This window comes from Heterocephalus glaber, unplaced genomic scaffold, assembly GCF_053883595.1.
Source record: "Heterocephalus glaber isolate CG9 unplaced genomic scaffold, H.glaber_assembly_v1.0 deba00000347, whole genome shotgun sequence".
In the NCBI taxonomy this organism is placed as follows: domain Eukaryota; kingdom Metazoa; phylum Chordata; class Mammalia; order Rodentia; family Bathyergidae; genus Heterocephalus; species Heterocephalus glaber.
The window spans coordinates 61,034,001-61,048,529 of NW_028258143.1; the positions used below are offsets into that span (position 1 = coordinate 61,034,001).

Below are 14,529 nucleotides of genomic sequence, written 5' to 3' on the forward strand. Positions count from 1 at the left end.
CTCCTCAGCTTCTACACAAACCTTCACAAAACAGTGTTAACTGGTAAAGTTATTCAACATGGTTTCCTAGGACTACTTCAATTCTCTCTGGTGGGTACTATGATATAATAGTCACCCTTCATTCCTATGCTTGGATGTTAATCCACATTCCTCTTCCCTAGACCTCCCTGTCTCATTCTAACTTTTCTCCCCCTTATTTGTTACTGCGAAAGAGTCCACATGCATTCTTACATCAATTTCCTACTCTTTTGACACAAACATACATGGTCATGCATAACACACACCCAAACTTTGACCCTCACCACTGTCTTTCAGGGCCACCCTTTGCTGGGATTATAAGGCAGCATCCAACTTCTGTATCAGTTGTTTGTTGATGGGTAACAAACTGCCCTAAAACTTAGTGATTTGAAAGAAGTGTTTATTATTCATTAAAGAGGAATGACAAAACTGGCCAAGAACAGAACCAGATGAAGTGCAATGAAGGTAAAAATCACAAAAGGGAGATGTCTAGAACAAATATTACCTCTAACAGGGCCAGAATATGAGAAAAAGAAAGCCTGAGTCAGTAATAAATCTTAAATATAGGAGATAAGCTATAACCAACCTTTTTGCTTTCTGTTCACAAAACCAGACTTCCTTTTCTTCCTCATCCTGCTTTCTTCTCCTTTGCACTCCATTTGCCTTTTAAATATTCTCTTTCTGCTAAGCTTTGAAAGATCCTAACAGAAATTCTTGGTGGAAAAAATGGCCTTTCACTTATTGCCTTCATATTATTACTTCAACCTGGAATTTTCCTACCATCCTATCACATTCCAACCCTGCATGAAATTCTTAATTACTTTTTAATGAAGCAATTCACATTCTTTTAGAAAGTATGTGTGAACTTAAGTAAATAAACAGACTCTCCATAAAGAAACTCCAGTCCAGAATAGATCTTTCCTTCCCTGAACACACCACAATGCTTAAGAGCAGAGCCCACATAGAGCTGATATTTGTATTGCCATACAGAGCAGAGAACAGGTGCTTAAGTTTTAATGAGGGAAGACCCTACCTCCCCAGGAAGGCTTGTATTCTATTTTGGCATCATTTTTCTTTTCTCTAAGTTAAAATCTCCTTGAAGACCAGGTCACCAAAAATTTGATTTTCATACCATTTAGAAAAGTGTTTTTACATCAAGTTAGTGTCAAAATATTGAATTTATTGAGGGAATCATTGCTAATAGAGAACACAAGAGAAGGGAAACTGATGTCCAGTCCCAGGGGGATCTTTGAAGGCGGAGTTACTGGATGAGTTTCCCACTCTCACCTACTCAGTGTCAGTCACCTGTGCCAATATTGCTATGGCCCCAAGCTTCTTAGGCAGGGTCTCAGTCTTAGACTGCCTTGGCTTGCTATAAAAAACTACTTTAGACTGGGTATTTTTCAAGGAAAAAGGCATATTTTGGCTCATTGGTTTTTCTGGGTACTCTACAAGGAAAAGAGTTGTATTCTGGAAGCTGTCAAGTCTGAGCTCTGGCAACCCCATCCAGTGAGTGCCTAGTGCATCCTAACATGTTGGACAGCATCACATGATGAGAGCTTGTAGAACAGGCAAGAAGGCAATAAGGCACAGTGACCTTGCTTATGATAACCTACTCTCAATGGAGCTAATCCAGTTCCAGGAGACAAACCAACTCTGGAGAGGCATGAATCCCTTCTGAGTGTGGTATTCTGATGACCTCATATCTCCTTTAGGCACCACCCCTTACAGGTACCTCCACCTCTAATACCATGGTAGGGGACCACGATTTGAGCACATGAGCCTTTGGAGGACAATCCATACTCAAGCCAAAGCAGTCTGCCCACATCAATCGACATCTCTTGTGATCTGTTGGCTTCTTCAGCTAAAAGATTATAGCATTAGAGAATAGAGGCCTGGGAAAAATAAAAATAAATGTGTCACCAGTGCTTCTATGGTCTTTCCATCCTCTGAATCAAGGCTTCTGTCTAGATTAATGACTCCTATGTACAGCAAAGGAACATCAGCTTCTGTTCTCTTCATCCCCTCTCTGCATAATCTCTGGCTCCTACAATAAGAAGGCCAAGCTATTTATGGGATAATTTTGATTGCAGAGATGACTTGTTTCCTTGGGTCCTCATTTTTTGGCCTTAATTTCTGGATGCCTAAGGAATGAATCCCATGGCAAGTCATTTTCTAGAGAATATTCATTCTTCTATCACAAAATCTAAAAAGAGAGGAGAGGAAGGGAGATACTTTCATTTTACTTGGCAGCCCCATTTGTTATCTTGAATGTGTACCGGGAAAATGGATACCTTCCAGGTGAAAGGTGGAGTGATACCTATTCTGTCTGTGACTTGATCTCATACACGAAATTAGTGGATACAGTATCTCATAAGGCTCTCCACTTTTTCTGGGTTTTAGATCAGACTCGGGGTTCGAAGATTACTCATTGGGACCTTAATTGCAGGAAAACTGATTTATTAGGAAGGCTGTTAGATCAGCATCTTCAGTTTCAATCTCCAAGCCTCTAATTCAACTCTGCCATTTTCTTTGGTTCTATCTGCCACAGCTTTCTCCTTTTTTCTTGAACAAGGCTTTGCTAACAAGGAAAATTTAGATCTCCTCTTAAGTTCTAAAGTTTCCCTAATGATGCCTTACTCTTCATTACTCTTGTAATAACACACTTTCACTGAGCCTGATTTTCCAAATTGTTCAATAGCACCTTGTCATGTAGGCTCATTGCAAAAGATTCTACTATTAACACATTTCCAGACAACTTTCTGTTGGTTCAAGGTGGGCAAATAGATGTACAAATTATAGCAGCTCTCCACAGTATCAAGTACACTTTTCAACACTATCAACGGTTTCATCATGAAAGCGAAGCCCTGGCAGGACTGAGATCATGTGTACCTCCTAATGCCAAGCCCTGTAAACTTTCTGTTAATCTCTTTCACACTCCTTTGCAACCACAAACTGCACCGTAGCATGCTCATTTCATACTCAAAATCTGAACTGGACTCCCTGAGAATGTGACTAGCTCATGGTTAACAGGTTGGCAGGTTCTACCTGGGTTCCAGTGTGAGTCTGATGACTGATTTAACCCATGTCTAGCATTAGAGGACTTGATCCTAACAGAGCTTTGTGAGGAGCAAAGCACAATTCGTTTTCCAAAAAGAAGGGTGTATTTTGTACAAGTAATCAACTATAAAAACCCTAATGTGAAACTTGAGATATTTTGGGGTTATAGAATTGTATGACATCTTAGGTTTTGCTGAAAATATTCAGAATATTTTTCATGAACAATGCATGTAAAAACTGCAGTTAATCTCTACCTTGTGTTTCTTATGAACCTGCTATGAAAATATTTTAAAAGATTCATTAAGGGCTATTATTTAAAGAAGATGCTCTTTGAAGTACATCCTGAAAATGCATAGAAGAATTTTTGAAATAGTCAATGGGAAATCAGCTGAAACCTTTCTAATATCTTAAGAAAGATTTTTGACAGTCACATACTTGACTTCCTATTTACCCTGAGATCATGTTCTCTACTACATTTTGGATTTGATCTTTGGCCCTGAGATTTTCCTTTTGAGAATCTTCTCCTGGGAGAGCTACAGATGGGTAAGTATTTTATTTCTGAACCCAGCAAATCCTGGTCCATTTTTATTTGTTTTCATACTACTTGAAAACTGATTAATTTATTTTTAGTTTATATCCTTTTATCTTCATTTTATGATGTACAGTTAAAAGAAATTCATTGTCACTTTGAACATTTAGTCCAGAAATATCCTTAGAAAGTTCAATTAGTTCACTATACAATTTCAATTTTCTACAGGAATGAGATTTCCTAACTTTTCCAGAATTGTATATGTGAAATTTCCTATCTTCTAGCCTCCAGTAACATTTTATTCTCTTTTAAACCTTCCTTGGTAAGCTCTCTGGGGCTTCCTGGTCCTGGTCCCCTAATTGCTAGTAAAGAAGTTCTATTGTTCTTGATACACAGCTGCCCATCCTAAATGCACTCATATGAAACATTTGTTTGTTTTGCTCATATGCTGTTTAACAGTAATTTCAGGAAGGGCTCAGCTGAGTAGATCCTACCAGGAGTCTTTCTTAGAGTTGTAATCAAGTGTTGGCTAGGGCTACAATCATCAGAAGGCTCAACTGGGCTCAATCTCCAAAACTCAAGTCTACAGCTTGGCACTCTCGCTTGCTGTCAATTAGTAAATCAGCTCAGCTGTCCACCAGAGTGCCAGCTTAGCCTCCTCTCGAATCATTGTGGCTTCTGATAGTTGGAGTTCTTGTGCCGCAACTCAGGAGCTCAGGAGCAAGTGTTCTCATGGACAAGGTGGAAACGCTATACCTTTTAGGATCTAGCATTAGAAATCACAAAGCTCTACTAGTCACCTAGTTACAAACTAATCCGGGTGATTCAAAGTGCAGGCATATATACCCACCTCTCAATGGGAGGAATATCTCAAACTGTTGTAGCCATTTTTAAAAGGGGCTTTGTGGCCATTCTTTCTTGTGTGTAGATCACTAGCTTTTATAACAGAGTGAGACACTTAGGAGGATCCTCTATGAGCACTTGTTGCAGTAATGGATTTTGGTAGGCAAAGGAATCATGTGCATAATGCTTAAATTAGTGAAGCTCTGCATGAAGAAGAGAAGTACTGCTGTTGGGTTACTGCCACTTACACTAAATGATAAAAGCACCTGTCCATCTAAAAGCAGAGCTTACCCTTGTGTTCATTTCTTGGTACTTTTCACTTGCTGGCTATTCTAGGCCAAAGAGAAACTCCTACATTGCTACCTTTTATTTACATATTTGAAAAACTATTAGTTTCATATATGCCAAAAGTGTATGGAATTATGGTAGCCTGGTAAAAGCCGAAAGTACCATATGGTAAATGAGCAATCTGAAATAACTCTGAGTGCTCTCCAGAGATTCTGCCCTGGGGAACAAATTTGGGCACATATCCAGATAAATGCTCTTCTCTGTTCCATGTGGACTTGAGAGTGAAAAGGTGCTGTAATTCTCTTGTGCCACTGGGTACAGAGGAATTCACATGAAGGAGAGGTCTCATAGGATATTGTATGCCACGATCAAGTTCCTAGACTCTAAGGATGAATTTCAGTAAATGCACTTTTCATATATCCACATATTACATTCAGTAAATGCATGTGTTTTTTTTTTACATAAACCGGAGAAAAAGCCTTAAAAACTATTGTCATAGTCCCTTAGCACTCCCTCCTAACAAGTTAGCACATTTATAAGTGGAAGCATCTACTGTGAAATGTCAGGCATCTTGTTTGAATGCTCTAAAACAAAACAATTTCTGGGGTGCATGTATGGTGATGCCAAGAAGATCATCTGCCAGCCAGAATTTTATTCTTTAAATGCCTTGTTATGTCACCACAAAAGAACACAATGAGATTTGTTTAGAGTGTCAGTCCTCCATCTCAGGGCTAAAAGGATTAAGTCTACAGTGCACATTGTTATGTAAGACTGTGCATGAAAATGTTTGCTCTCTGTCCATCAAAATACAGTACTGGATGATATTTTTAAATAGCCAAAGAGTTAATTGGAATAACAAAATACATTTAGAAATCCATAAGTAGATTGAACAGGCATTTTAATTTATGTTATTATTTAACACACAAAAATGGTAGGGATTTTCAAGTTCAGTGGATCCTTCACATATTTACTCCAATTGGTTCCTGAGGGCTGGTTGTAATTCAAGTTGATGGTAAGTCAGTACAGCTGAGATCTGGATGTTTACCTGGGTTTACACTATAGATAACAAGAGGCAGATGAATCTTCCGTTAATCTAATTAACCCAAGTTAGTTTGTCAGGCTGGTCGTAACTTGAGGGTCCACTGTAGAATTGTTTCCTGGTTGTGGCAGGGGGTTGAGGAGAGGCTGTATAGTGTGGTGGTTGAAAGGATGGATGTTATAGTTCAGTTGTATCTGGTTTTAGACTGGCTGGTGAATAACTGTGACTTCAGTTATTAACTGTAACTGACCCTTGCTACGGCTCATTTTCCTCATTTGTAATAATGGATAAAATTTGGTTGTTTCAAGGATTAAATGAGATAATGTATGTAATTCACTTTTTAGTGCTTGATACAGAGTAAACATACAGTTAGTAAGTCAGATAAGAATGAGTACAAACTTTCAACAGGTACTGAGATAGAGAAAAGGAGAGAATAGAGAGAGTTTCAGAGAGAATGAGAACATTTCAGCAAAAACATATAGTGAATATTCCTGGAGGTGATGTTTATTTATTAATATATTGATGGTGGGATTTTAAAGATTCAAAAGCAAGTTGGAACTGAAATGGAATGTTGGGAGGCATATAGAAATTTGGAGACAGTCCCTTGTCTCCTGTACATAGAACAAAGCAGAAATTCAGAATCATTTCTTACATCCTGTTCCCCTTTCTATTCCCATTTCATTAGTATTTTTGTCCCCTGAGCCCCGCTCATCTCTATGTGCCAGTGTCAGGTTCTGTCATTTGAATAGGGTCTTCTGTCTAGGAGGTGAAACAGGTGGAAAGCTACCAGTTGATTACTTGTCACTGCAACCAACTTAGAGAAGCATTTTTATTTATTTATTATGAAAGGAAAGTTCAGTACAATAAAAAGGGGACTTTCCTGAGAAACCAGACTTGCAGGAGGAATGGAGGAAAGATTTTAAGGTGGGCAATGCCTTTCTTCTCTTTTCAAATGCACTGGTGAGGTCATGTTTGCTTTGAGTTCTTATATGCCAGGCCATTCAGAATGAAGACACTGCAATGGAATGCAATGATCTTGCTATTATTCATTAGAATAATTATTTCCACAGTTTAAGTTTTATTTTCATAATAGCTTTGTTCATCAAAAATAATACTCAAGTTAGCCATGTATGTAAAGAAATAGAGCATACAAGCAGATTTTTAGGGAATTTTTAATGCTTTCACAAAAAATCAATCTTTATTTTACCTTAATACTATTGTGTTCAAAAGCAATTCTTTGAACAACCTTCACACTACCATTTAAAATATTACTTATGAATCTATGCACCTTGATAAAATGTTTTCTGTTTTTCATTCCCCAAGGCCCGCATGACATAATTTTTAGCTTTCCATAGGGTTAAACAATAACTACCCATGCTTACGTCTGTGAGAGAGTGGAAAATAAATATGCCTTGAAGCATTATAACAGTTGAAAGTTTTCCCATACTTTGTCTATTCCCCAGAAGGGCAAATGGGATTTAAAAAAAATCTTTTAAATAATTTCTTTTCTTCTCCTAGTACTGAATAAATCCTTTCTATCCCTAAAATTTAAATATAGAATGTGTAATCAATGATAAAGAGAAAAAGTATGGTATGTACAGATGTACGGAACAAGGAGGGTCAGCGGCAGTTGGCAGAGGGTACAGTTTTGGAGAGGGTAGTCTAGAAAGGATTTTGAGAAAAAATGACAGTTAAGGAGAGGAGTCAGGGAGACAGAGAAAGCCCTGGGGCTTGGAGGACAGGTCGCAGGCCTAATGGCATCAGCTGTGGAGGGCAGCAAGGCCTGGAGAACTTTGTAAGAGGAGGCAGCCTAGCACCCTATTTTACAGGTATCAGATAGGGAGGCACTGCAGTATGTTTAAGTCTTCTGCTTCCTCAAGAGTTCTTCTATACCCTCACCATTCTGTTCTTTGGTCCCAGGAAGCTGAGCTATAATTTTCTATCTTTTCTTTTGGGCCACCTTCCTCCTCTTTCAAACATCCACGTGTGCCCTAGGTTAGAGAAATGGAGCACCCTCACTTCCTGTTTTGCTCATCCGTAGTTTGTCAGAGTGACCCTAAGCCCAACCACGGCAGGGCTAGGATCCTATGGAAATGCAGATTCTTGGTCTTGCTCAGGACACATTCTATCAGTAGTGTTGGGACTGGTGCTTGAGAACCTGTATCAGTTCCCTTCTTTCTTGAAAAGCTTGGAAATTAGAACCCTTGACTTTAAAAGTAAGACCCTCTGATGGGCATTCAAGCTGCTAAAAAAACCTTTTTTTTAAACTCCAAAAAGAATTCAGAAATATTTAATTTGGCTCTGCTGTGTTCTAACTGCCTATAATCCACTAGATTTTTATTTCTGTTGTTATTTAGTATTTACATTTTATTCTGTGAAATGTTGCATCATTAAATACTATCCTCAACAATCTGTACAAGACTCAGTGTTGCATTTGCATATTTAGAAATTGTGGAAGAATTATCTCTGGCATGAATTTATTTTTTAGAATGACACTGCTTTTATTTTTATTTGTATGTTAATATCTCCATGATAAATTACTTTTGAACATTTTACTTGAACTATAAAGGTACCCTAAAGTTACATGTAAGTACTATTTATTGTTCAATGTTTTTATGTAGCTCAAGTTGAACTTTTAGGGATATCTCAGAGTTGTAGTAGGGAAATGACTGGGGTGACTTAGCTTGCTACAGAACTTGTGAAGAGGAATTCACCTTTTCCAAAAGCTTACATAGTACTGCTTTCACATTAGATCCAATCTTCTGGAAGACACTGGATTGATGTTTTCCAGAGTATTTCTGTTAAAATTTCCAGAGTTCATCCTATTTTACATTATCGATTATTCATTCTAATCATTGGTACATTTTAGGTATACAATATATTTTTACACAAATACTATCTTCTTGGTTTTATTTCTTGTTTTTTCTTTCTTTTCCTTTTCAGACTTACTGGGTTAATTTCCTTTGTGTCAGAATTTCCTATTTCAAGATACTGGGGCAAATCAAGACTCTTAAAGAACAAGGCAGGCACTGTCATCTGCCAAGCAGATAAATATCTGAGTAGCTGAATCCAGTCCCTCCTAAGAAGATAGGTTCATGTGGCCTTCTACTTATAACTTTGTATAATTTTGTATCAAGGAAAGAGTGTGACATTTTGATTGAGAGAACAACATAATGGATTGGGCTTAATTTAAGATTAAATCTGCCTTCTAAGCAAGAGACGATCAGATGGTGGAGTCTTAATGGACCACTTTGGCAGGACTGTCTTCACACCAAATACACAAAAGCATGCATTTCTTTTCAAATACTAGGATTTGCAGCTGCTCTTTAAAAATACACTCAGAGGGCTGCCAAAAGCTGAGTGAACCACATCGTCTATATATTTTAAGAATTTAAGAAGGCTTGTGAATCTTATAATACTTGCATTACATATGATAAAGTGACTTATGAGAAAAAAATTTTGTAGAGTTTCTTTTTTATGCCTTTGGTTAAGTCATTTAAGTCAATGTGTTTTAACATGAATGCATGGTTTTTCAAGAAGATAAATAAAATTTTCCACTTTGTAGAATTATTGTGCATATTCTTTTATTAGTGGTAAAGCTTATGAAAGCTCTAGGTATTTGAAGTACATATTAGATGATAAACGAGCAACCATTAAAAAGGAAAAAATATAATTTTATAAACCTCAAAAGCCTTCATTTGTATTACGTTAGACTTTTACCTAGAAATTACATAGGATTTTAGAAATTCTATATTTTGATTTTTAAAAATCTGAAAATTTAACAAATTAAAGAATACTAATAAGGCATATTATTGTACAGCCAAAGTTTGAGCACTTACCATCTGCTGGGTAATGTTTTAAGAAGATTTACATATGTAGTCCTGGTCAATCCTCACATCACCCTTATGATGTAAATATTACTAACCTCCATTCGGCAGATAAGCCAACTGAGACACAAAATGTTTAACAAATCTGCCTGAGGTTGGAGAGCCAGTGAAGAGTCAGTCCTAGGACTGAAGAAACACTTGTAAAATTATCCCTGCCAGTTCTACCCATGGAAAGTGTACACAGCTGTCAAGAGTCTGGAGAGTATGAGCTGAAGGTGCCAGAAGGTCTACCCAAATACATCACCTCCAACAGTTTATAGCAGTTCCCACCAACAAAGAAAGTGCTTTGTGCTAAGGTACTGACGCTAATAGTTTTGAAATGATTACCCAAGAAGCATTGCCTGTGAGTGGTAGTAAGGTAAAGTAGACACATCTTAGGGAAATCTGGGTGATAAAAGGAGAGAAAGGAAAATAAAAGACCTGCTGGAGGTGGCACATACTTTTGTTTCTGAAGACAAAATTTATCCAATTTGGCTTTGTTTTGATATTAAAATTATCCACCTAAAGTTATCTCTGCATATGAGATATATAATTATATTAGATAAAGCTTTACCACTGGAAATAGAAAAGTTTGATTAGTAGAAAAAATTATCTATGCATAACTTGTACTTCCCTCACACTTGCTTTTTTGAACAGATTCTTAAATATAGGTCCCACATGTGGACCCCTATTGGTATACAAATCAAACATGTCTGTGAGCATATGTGGAACCCTGAGAAGATTGTCCAAATTCATTATATTCTTACAAATATGTGTCAGTCCCCCAAAACTGTCAATTAGTATAAAATCAACCTACCACAGCTATGCTTCTTACCTGTCGCCTAAAATTAGTGGCTGCTGGAGGTGGTCCTTAACAGCTAAGATAAATAACATACAAATGTTTGAATTGTTTCTTAAAGAGCATCCAGGACTACATTCAAGCTGACATTTTAGAAAGCAAAATATAGTACTGAAAATGATCAGGACCCAGATAATATTACATACCCCTGATTTGCTACCTTTTGTGTTTTACTGTTTAGACTACAACAGATGGAACTATTCAGGATTGGAGATTTAAATAAAGATTATGCAACAAAAAAGTGAGATGGGCGTGTCAATAGATGAGCTTAGGAAAGAGTTAGGCAATGGAGGTCTATTAATTAAAAATGTTTTCCAAAATGAACAAACTGATCCAACTTTCTCAGTGAGCTATTATGAGAGATTCTTTTCAGTTCTTAAGACATTTTCCTTACTCTGTGTTTAACAACAAATGTGGGCCAATTGCTGCGAGTTAATTGAAAAGGATTGTTTTCGTGTTGCCAAGAAACGGTGCTTTCTTACATTATGCAGGCCATTATGTGCACTGATCAAGCTTCCTGATTTTTTTTTTTTAGGGTTTAAGAATATAGGCTGCTGTGATTTAGCCGTCCCTTGAGGAGAGCAGCACAAGTCAAGCAGGCTTACAAAGATGTTGTTCCATTTTGATTTTCCAGGTAAGATTTGGACTTGACAGTGCTACCTTCTTTGCGCTTAGCTTCTCCTAACTCATGTAAATGCTTTTATGTTTAGTGAAAAAGTAGATTTCATATAATAATTTGACTTGAGACAGTTGCATGTAAAATCATGCTGAACTGATTTTCTTCCAGTTGAAAAGTCCGAGGCGGGGAAAAAGAGATAAAGAGGTAGAGGTGACATTGTGAAAGTGGCTCTGAAGTTTGTTTATTCTTGGTTTCAGACTCATAAATAAGTGTACACCAAGAGGTTGTGAATGTGTTTAGCATGGAAATCTTGATATTATTGCTATGGAAGCAAATAGCAATATTTCCATCTAGAGGAAAGACTTCAGGTCTTGTTTGACTGATTCCAATTGTGAAATGGGATTTATATTTTGTCAACTTCAAAAAGATTTGTTGATCTTATACATAAATATAACCCAGTCCAGTCTCTCAAAACAAATAACTCCTGTATAGCTTTTCATTATCTTCTTCTTTCTGTTGCCTATTTTTGACAATTCTATCTAGATAATTAAGACAAAACCACAGCCAACATACTTAATGACACTTATTAATAGGTATAATATATATATTTTTACAAAAGTCATCATTCTGAAGAGGGGCAATGGCAATTCTTGGCTTAGTTATTAGCTCTCAAACTCACAGATGCACTCTGCTTATTAATAAGGGGAAGGCCTGAGAAGGATGTTTCAAGTTGTTTGTTGGGTCAAATCATCTTCCTAGTGTTCAGGAGTTCATGGTCTCAAAGGCTTAAGGGAACTATGAAGAATTTACACTTAACATCACCAGGCTATTGGGCTTCCCTTTGAAATCAGGTGTTGCCAACTCTGCAGATGAACCTAGTTGAATGCTGTTGCTGTAAATCCTTTCTTTCAAAGTCCTCTTTCACCTATTCTCTTGCATGGTTCTGGGTTTCTTCAGAAACATATTTTCTTTAAAATAAAGAACACCAAAATGAGTACAAATAGGGTCAAATATTTGTTGTCTCATTAGGTAAGTTTCCATTTGTTCAGGGTTTGAAGCCACCTAGGTATAAATATGACTTGTGTAATGTGAACCCTCCTCGATGCTAGAAAGAAATTATTTCAGCATGCCTTTACCTGAAATATGATTTGGGTTTTCCACAAATGAACCAAGGCTTTGGTAAGGAAACTATTACATGGAATAGTGTTGATGAAATGATGGTTGCATATAAACATGCAATCCATTTATGAGGTTATTAACTCATGAAACTAGAATCTCCGTTATTTAATTCTCATCATTTCTCAGTTAACCAAAACAATAGTATCATCAGCTCTCACAAATTCATCACACTTTATTTTTTTTATTTAGCTAATAGCAAAATTGAAGCAGCTCTTTTAAGTGAATGCATTGTTCATGATTAAGCAGGCTCGGTGTGACTTATTACCATCTTTAATTTTACTGTGTTTGTGCATTTTTCCAGGTGAAATGTAATTAAACACTTCCATTCTAGTTTGCATTTCTTTCTTTATCTTGCTAAAAAGTACTCTTTGCCCTAAAAATATACTTTTGATATTCATGGTACTGTAGCGATTAAAATATCTATGCTGGTAAATTTTGGCTTAGTCATTTCTTTGCAATTGTTAGAGCAAGGTGACATGATATTTGGAATGGGTGGAGAAGAGCAAAAATCAGATTTGTACAATATTTTCGAGGCAGGTTTCCAAATAGCACACACAATTTCTTCCTTCACTTCTGCATAGGAGAGTGAGTGTGATATTTTGAAAGTAGCTATACAGGAAATATTTAATAGTGCAACAAAATAATATTGATTTCTTTTCTGAGTGGTATTTTCATATTAAGTTGCTTCTCCATGGATTAAGAATTTTGTCCAAGACTGAAGTCCATCTAGGTTGGGATGGAAAGAAGTCTATAAAACTTGTGTTCAACATTAATTAAAAAGAGACAGGATTCCATTGATAGTTTGTAGATCACAATGACAGAAATACTATATATCTTAAGAGGCACTTAGTGATTATTGTATCTGATGGCTTTGGAGTTTAATTTTAAGGATCCTTAGAGATTCCTGAAAGCATTGAGAAAGAGTGGGTATGTGAAAGTGGGGTGAACAGTTCACTGGTGCTGTTGGGGAAATAAACCATATTAGCAACTAGCCCAGACATTAAGTTTGTCTCCAAGAACACGGTCTGAGAGGCTTTGACAAACCCTTCATAGAAAAAGACACCATATAGTGTTATTCTAATCTACCTTTCAAAAATGGAGTCCAGTAGGAGGTTAATTTGACACATCTCATTTATACTGAACTCAGATGGTTTTTAATGTTAATTCTCCTATTGCAGGCACTTGCTGTTTCTTTCATTATTCTAGAATTACTTCAGCAATCCTTCCTAAGTAGCTTATCAATCTTTTTAATGGCACCTATTTTTTCCTATCTTTGGAAAATTGAGATATTTGCCTTTTCATACATCTCTTCAATATCATTTCAAAGTTTTCTAGAAACATTTTTTGGCTTTTAGCTGCTAATTTCCCAATTATCTATTGATATGAAGTTTATGTAACTTTAGAAATTCAGAATAGTATATAAAGTAATAAAGTGCTTTCTTATACTCCACCTCTCTAAAAATGTTCTTTTTATAATATTAAATTATTTGCTTAACTATACAGGATGACACAACTCATTTCAGTAATTTTCATTTTTCTGGGTTTTTTATACATAATACCAACTTTGTCTCTCTCTGATAACTGATGAGGGTCATTTCTTTCTTTTCCCTTAAATTTTTTGTTAACTTGAGATTTTAACTCTTTCTTTAACTGCAATGGTATGATCTTTGAACCACTCTTTTATGCCCCTTTTCCCATGTTTTCTATGAGCATTTGTAAAGCCTGAAAGTGTGTTCTTGCTCCCTTACCACCACACCTTTTCCTTTGAGCAGGTTGGCAGTGTCTGAATATAATTTTTAGTTGTCACAACAGAGGGGCAGGGTAATCCTGGAATTTAGTGGACTGGGGCCAAGGGAAGCATCCTAAATCCACAGGACCTCCCCTGTGACAAAGTGTCTATGCCAAATGTCAATAATATGAAATCCTGCTTTACAGGTCTTAAATATCTTATCATGGCTAAATGTATGATTATAGATCAGAATTTTGTTTTGAGAACATCTCAAAATTTACGTGACTTCATTCATTCCTTTTCTTTCTAATATTCAGCTATTGGATCACACATATTTTTTAATTGAACTTTCTGGAACTTGCTTATTTAAGAATCATGATCTGACTGGATTATCCAGTTTTCCCTTCCTTGATTAGTACTAGTACCAAAATGACAATGGTCACATTATCTCTAAGCTTATGGCATGTCCATATTACTAAATAGTGCTTTGTCTGAATGAC

General features: G+C 36.5%; 1 protein-coding gene across 3 annotated transcripts in view; it reads left to right on the forward strand.

The window, feature by feature from the left end:
* The first annotated feature begins 11,014 nt into the window (after window positions 1–11,014).
* Window positions 11,015–14,529, forward strand: part of Itprid2 (ITPR interacting domain containing 2) — an 86,097-nt gene continuing 82,582 nt past the window's right edge. For 2 of the 3 annotated variants that reach the window (XM_021247114.2, XM_021247113.2), the window contains exon 1: window positions 11,015–11,136. The gene's annotated coding sequence lies outside the window, so the exon portion shown is untranslated. The remainder of the gene's footprint in view (window positions 11,137–14,529) is intronic. The other variant, XM_087201160.1, reaches the window with a different exon arrangement.